Below are 6,661 nucleotides of genomic sequence, written 5' to 3'. Positions count from 1 at the left end.
GTTTCTGGTTTAGAGTTTTGACATTAGAAGTCACCATGTGAGGGACCTATACAGGATAGAAATAAAGAGAATAAGAGAACATTAAAAATTAATGTGTCAAATAAAAAAAGATCAAAGCAAATTCACTGCTGTACAACATGACATGATAAAAAAATGTAAATAAAATAGTCCACACCGACTTTGCAAATAATTATTAAACAAAGATATCATGGCGTTTCAAATAAAAGCAAGAATCTAATCACAGTTTCACATTGCATCATATATAATGGAGGGACATTTTTACAATATACTGTAGCTTTACTTGTAAGAATCTACTGATCCCAAGAGTATTAAAGACCAAAAACATCTTGAAGTGATCTGTGATCTTTGCAGAGCACAGAAGAGCTGTGTGGGTCAACCCAAAAAGTATACTAGATCACCGATTGAGGCATCTTATCCTGCAATGAAAACCACAACAAGCTTTCAGATTATTTTAAGATAAGAGATAACAGATAAGATAACAGAAACAGCCATTTACTGCCATTATAAAGCATGGAAGAGCCAGGAAATTTTTTAATATAACTCCAATTGTATTCGCCTGAAAAAAGAATGTCATATACACCTAGGATGGCCTGAGGGTGAGTAAATCATAAGGTAATTTACATTTTTGGGTGAACTATCCCATTAATGTTGATGATCGCTTTATTTTACATATGCAACTGCTTACATTTGCTATCACTTGTTTCTGCTTCTTCACATGTCTTTTGATCTGGAGATTCTGTACTCTTTCAGAAGATGTGTAATAGCGCCCCCTACTGTATAACAATGAAAACACGGAAAGCCGGAAAATTCCGTCAATGGTGGGAAAGATTTAAATAATAAAGTAACAGATCCAGTGCTCCAGACTCCATAGGGTTAACCGCGCAACGGTCCATTGCAGGTCAGGTGAACAGCAGGGAGGGAGAGGGAGTCTTTAGGAGCTTACACAGATTTCTCTAGGTAATGCCAGCAGCCATATCCCCCTGTAGCCCAAGACTGGTTGCCCACTAAAGCTAAGCAGGGCTGAGCCTGGTCAGTACCTGGTCAGTACCTGGATGGGGGACCTTCTGGGGAAAACCAGGTTGCTGCTGGAAGAGGTGTTCGTGAGGCCAGAAGGGGGCGCTCACCCTGTGGTCTGTGTGGGTCTTAATGCTCCAGTATTAGTGATGGGGACACTATACTGTCAAAGAGCAGCGTCCTTCAGATGATACGTTAAACCGAGGTCCTGACTCTCTGTTGTCACAAAAAATCCCAGGATGTCTTTCGAAAGAGTAGGGGTGTAACCCCGGCATCCTGGCCAAATTTGCCCAGTGGCCTCTGTCCATCATAGGCTCCTAATCATCCCAATATAAATAATTGGCTTCATCACTCTATCTCCTCTCCACCAATAAGCTGGCGTGTGGTGGGTGTAAAATGGCTGCCGTCGCATCATCCAAGTGGATGCTGCACATTGGTGGAGGTTGAGGAGATTCCCGCCTTCTATGTAAAGCGCTTTGAGTGCAGAGAAAAGCGCTATATAAATGTAATGAATTATTATTATTATTAAGCTTGTCACTATGCAAACTGTTGTTTGTAAATTCCAGCTGAATCATTTCCCTGTGCGTTTTTTCTCCTTCTTCAACACTGCATAACCAATTCCATCCTCACCTGCGTCATGAGGCATCAAAAAAATGCCTGATTTAACTGCCTCACAGATCTATTTTTGAGTTTCATGTCACTATTATCAAATGAAATGTGAGAATGTAGTTTGGGGAGTAAGACTGAGGTATGTGCTACCTCCTGTGCTGTCCTCATGGCACACTCAATAAGAAGATTAGTACAAATGTTAATCACAGATTAAGCACAATATAAAGACCAATTTTGTTTTTAAGAATGTGATGCAGAATGCAGAAAAGTGGTACAATGCATAAATTAAGTAATTGGTATAGATCTGTAGATGAACTTGACTTTTGTTCATTTGAGTTTTGCAAACTCAGTTAACACTGAGAAATGAAGGTGAAACGGAAGGGACGTCACATCCCCTGCTCTGGGTCGTGTTAGGCCTTCAGCAGAGACTGACGCCGCGTCTCAATTCGCCTACTTACACTACGCCCTGAAAGTATGTACTCTTTTTGTGAAGAAAACATACTTACTTTTGAGTGTGTAGCAGATGAGCTTTGAAACAATCTGTATTGTAAAAAGCAGTATATAAATAAAGCTGACTTGACAAGAGTAGAAAAGCTTTGGGACATACTATCACGTCATAAAATAACATCTGTTCTCTCTGTCGCTTAACACGTATCCTGTCACGTAAACTGACCTGTCAATCATCTTGTCAAAGAAAAAAATCCTCCACATTTAATTTAATTTCCTACTGTATCGGAGAGAAAGGCAGTTGGACGTTTATCTGCCAGTCACGGGTCTTTTTTAATGTGGAGACTCACCTCATATTCATGCATAACAATGCATTTAAAATTAAATGGCCAAGCAGAACTTTAAAAAAGTTCACGTTGTTGTTGAAATGAAAATAAATGATGAAATATAACATGGATAATATTACATAAATATTTTTTATCAGCTTAAATGTTGATTATTAGTCACTCAAACCCCTTTATCTAAACCATAAGCCATGTTTTGTAGTTTTCTGAACACTTTTTACTCGTGTTTGTAGTTCTTAACTGAATGCTCCTCCAAAGCGCAATGAGTTGTGGGCAATATTAGCTGTTATAGTGTGCCAGGATCCACACTTCGAAAAACCACTGGAAAAAGCAGACCATCCGGGGACTTCTGGCATACTCTTCTCAACATACTATGCTTTGGGACACACTTATTTTAAGGTCACATACTGTTTAGGATGGATAGTATGGACATTGAGACACAGGGTGACATTATGTTAGTGTGTCACATGTTCAAACACAGAACTTCTCTCAACAATGTCCTCTAAATTAAGATGCAAACAGGAGACTTTGAGGAAAGATTTGCGAAGTTATTAAAATAAAACCACATCTTGAAAAGACTCAGTTTGCATACTGAGAGACAAAATGCAGTTTGTACATAGTATGAATAACATATGTGTAGGCCAAAACATGGAAACGAGTTAGCATTTTAGCAGTTTTGGTTACATTGTCCTGAAGACTAAGTTTTATTTATTGCCAGGTCTGTGAAACAAAACTAGCCCAAAGGCCAATCAAAAATAGCCCAATGACCTTATTTTACATTCACTGTTATTAAACTGAATTTCAACTTTAAAATCACAATCTAGTAGTAATCATAAACATCATATTGTATTCATAAAGAAGCCCACTGGAGGTCAAAGGCAGTTCAACTCCCTCAAAATCATCCAGCACAGTTTTATCAATGGAGGAATATAAAACATTATGACAAATGCAGTTTATGCAATATGTGAAACCTTTAACACACGGGGAAAAAAAATCAATCCATGGCAACAATTTTAAAGTAGCCTAATTCCACTTGGCAAGCCTGGACATTAACAAAAAAAATAAGCGTGAAGTCCGCACACTGAAAATAGCTGCTCCAAATGAATTTTGGTACAATGTTTCCAGCAACAGGTCTTCATCAGGCACAATACCAATGTAGAGTAAAAGTCAACTTTAAATAGAAACAGGTAATCACCTTAATTGGGCCCACACACAAAAACATGTGACATAATGCAGGTCATGTGACAAAAAATAAATAAATAAAAAATAATAATAAATAAAATAACTATCAAAAATCGAACATCTGTATTAATTAAAAAAACAACAACAACAATAACCAGGATATACACTCACCTAAAGGATTATTAGGAACACCATACTAATACTGTGTTTGACCCCCTTTCGCCTTCAGAACTGCCTTAATTCTACGTGCCATTGATTCAACAAGGTGCTGAAAGCATTCTTTAGAAATGTTGGCCCATATTGATAGGATAGCATCTTGCAGTTGATGGAGATTTGTGGGATGCACATCCAGGACACGAAGCTCCCGTTCCACCACATCCCAAAGATGCTCTATTGGGCTGAGATCTGGTGACTGTGGCGGCCATTTTAGTACAGTGAACTCATTGTCATGTTCAAGAATCCAATTTGAAATGATTTGAGCTTTGTGACATGGTGCATTATCCTGCTGGAAGTAGCCATCAGAGGATGGGTACATGGTGGTCATAAAGGGATGGACATGGTCAGAAATAATGCTCAGGTAGGCCATGGCATTTAAACGATGCCCAATTGGCACTAAGGGGCCTAAAGTGTGCCAAGAAAACATCCCCCACACCATTACACCACCACCACCAGGCTGCACAGTGGTAGCAAGGCATGATGGATCCATGTTCTCATTCTGTTTACGCCAAATTCTGACTCTACCATCTGAATGTCTCAACAGAAATCGAGACTCATCAGACCAGGCAACATTTTTCCAGTCTGTCCAATTTTGGTGAGCTTGTGCAAATTGTAGCCTCTTTTTCCTATTTGTAGTGGAGATGAGTGGTACCCGGTGGGGTCTTCTGCTGTTGTAGCCCATCCGCCTCAAGGTTGTGCGTGTTGTGGCTTCACAAATGCTTTGCTGCATACCTCGGTTGTAACGAGTGGTTATTTCAGTCAAAGTTGCTTGGTTGATTAGATAATTGCATTAATGAGAAATTGAACAGGTGTTCCTAATAATCCTTTAGGTGAGTGTATATACATATATATATATATATATATACAAACAACTTAACTAATAATCAACAACAGATGAAGAAATGGCTCAATCATTATAAAAAAAGGCTTAATATCAAAATCCTCATTCAACCCTAATAGTGACAAAGTATTTAAGGAATAAATCCAAAAACATTCCCTCTGTAATAATTTCTTCTCATAATCTCCTCCTCTTAAGGTTTTTTTTTACCTTCTCTATACCGATATATTGTAAAACACTAACATTATGGCCTATTTGTCTAAAATGAGACACTATAGGACTACGAATATCTCCGGTCCTAATATTACTGCGATGTTCGCTAACGTGGGTACGCAATGATCTGGACGTTTTACCAACATATGCAAGACCACAAGGGCAACGAATGAGATAAATCACATGAGCAGAAGCACAGGTAATAGTACCACGTATCGGAATATTGCGGGCAGTGCATGGACGACTAAAGGAATTGCACTTATTTGTAAAGGCACACTGGACACAATTGCCACACCTGTAATTGACTGGAGGAAGAGTTGGAATACCTTGTTTTCAACCCTGGACATTAAACATCATCAGCCGAACAGGTAAACTCATCTACTCACTAGTCTACTTTTACAGCCTCATTGTGTTTATAACCACACTCTTAAAAACTATTCGAACTCAAACTTTAAATCATTTTTTTTAAAGCAAGACAAAAACAATTGACGGAAGCTAAGTGATGGTGATGATGTTGTAGTCACGCAACTGTGGTGTAGTTAATGTATAGCCTACATTTAGCTGTTTACTTCAATCTTTTTTTTTAAAACAATGGGTAAGAATCATAAACTTTTGTTGGCCACTGATCTTATTTTCTGCAATAATTCAAAAGCCTATTGAGTTTTTGTCGAGGGAACCAGGGTGATACTAACTCTGGGTTGGCCTCTAGCACTCTGTTCACAAAACTATAAATTTTGAACATTTGAGAAGCTACTCTGAAACTGTAGCCTGCCAAGATGCTAGTTTTAAGTAAATAAACTACACTTATTTTATTTTAAAAACTTAGTTTAAAACATAGCTACAAATAGTAGCATTTCTACACAATATTTTTTAGTTAGTTGTTCCCCAACACTGGCAGCTTGGAGAAAATAAAGGATCTGGCAAAAAATAGTACATTAAGACGTCACGCTATAACATTTAAAGAGATAATAGATTAAAATGGAAACTGTCTGGCTTTTCTCGCCTAACCACGTCTAATCTCACAGTTTATGGGATCGGTATAATGGCAGAAACACTATGGGAAAAAGTATGGGGGGAAAAAAATATGGAAGGCAATGGGGCCCATTAACTGTTTGGTTACAGACATTCTTCAAAATATCTTTTGTGTTCAGCAGAAGAAAGAAATTCATACAGGGTTGAGGGTGAGTAAATGATGGCAGAATATTCATTTTTGGGAGAACTATCCCTTTAGCAGTGAAGCACTGAATAAATAATGAACGTGTTCCCTTATTATTGCTCATGTGTTTCTAGACTTATAGGTCAGACGTTTATTTGGCTGGTTTCATAACCAGTCATTTGGGCCAAGACTCACTAAAGGTCTTAAATCCTGTGCCCCTCTAAACTCTTAACTGCTTTATTCAGCACGTCACTGAGTGCCAGAGGCAGATTAACACAGTTACTTCCTCTGTGTCCGTCAGCTCAGCAGCATGTCAACGCAATTCACTTCTCTGTAGAAGATGCTGCATATGTCATCCACACAAACACACGTGGATGAGTTTTACACTTAAAATAAAAATAAAAAATGTAAGTAGGAAATTAAAATGTAGTAGGTATAAATTAATATGTATATATATATATTGTAAAAAATTAAAACAAAAAACAAAAGTAGTAGTAGTCATGATTAATGATAATGGTAACACTTATAATAAGGTTCCATTAGTTGAGGTTAGTTAATGCATTAATAGAAATGAGCAATACATTCCTGGCAGTCCTTATAAATATTTGTTAAAAAATAAAA

The sequence above is a fragment of the Scardinius erythrophthalmus genome (genome assembly GCF_964197995.2).
Source record: "Scardinius erythrophthalmus genome assembly, chromosome: 17".
NCBI lineage: Eukaryota > Metazoa > Chordata > Actinopteri > Cypriniformes > Leuciscidae > Scardinius > Scardinius erythrophthalmus.
Note: the sequence above shows the minus strand (reverse complement) of the source record.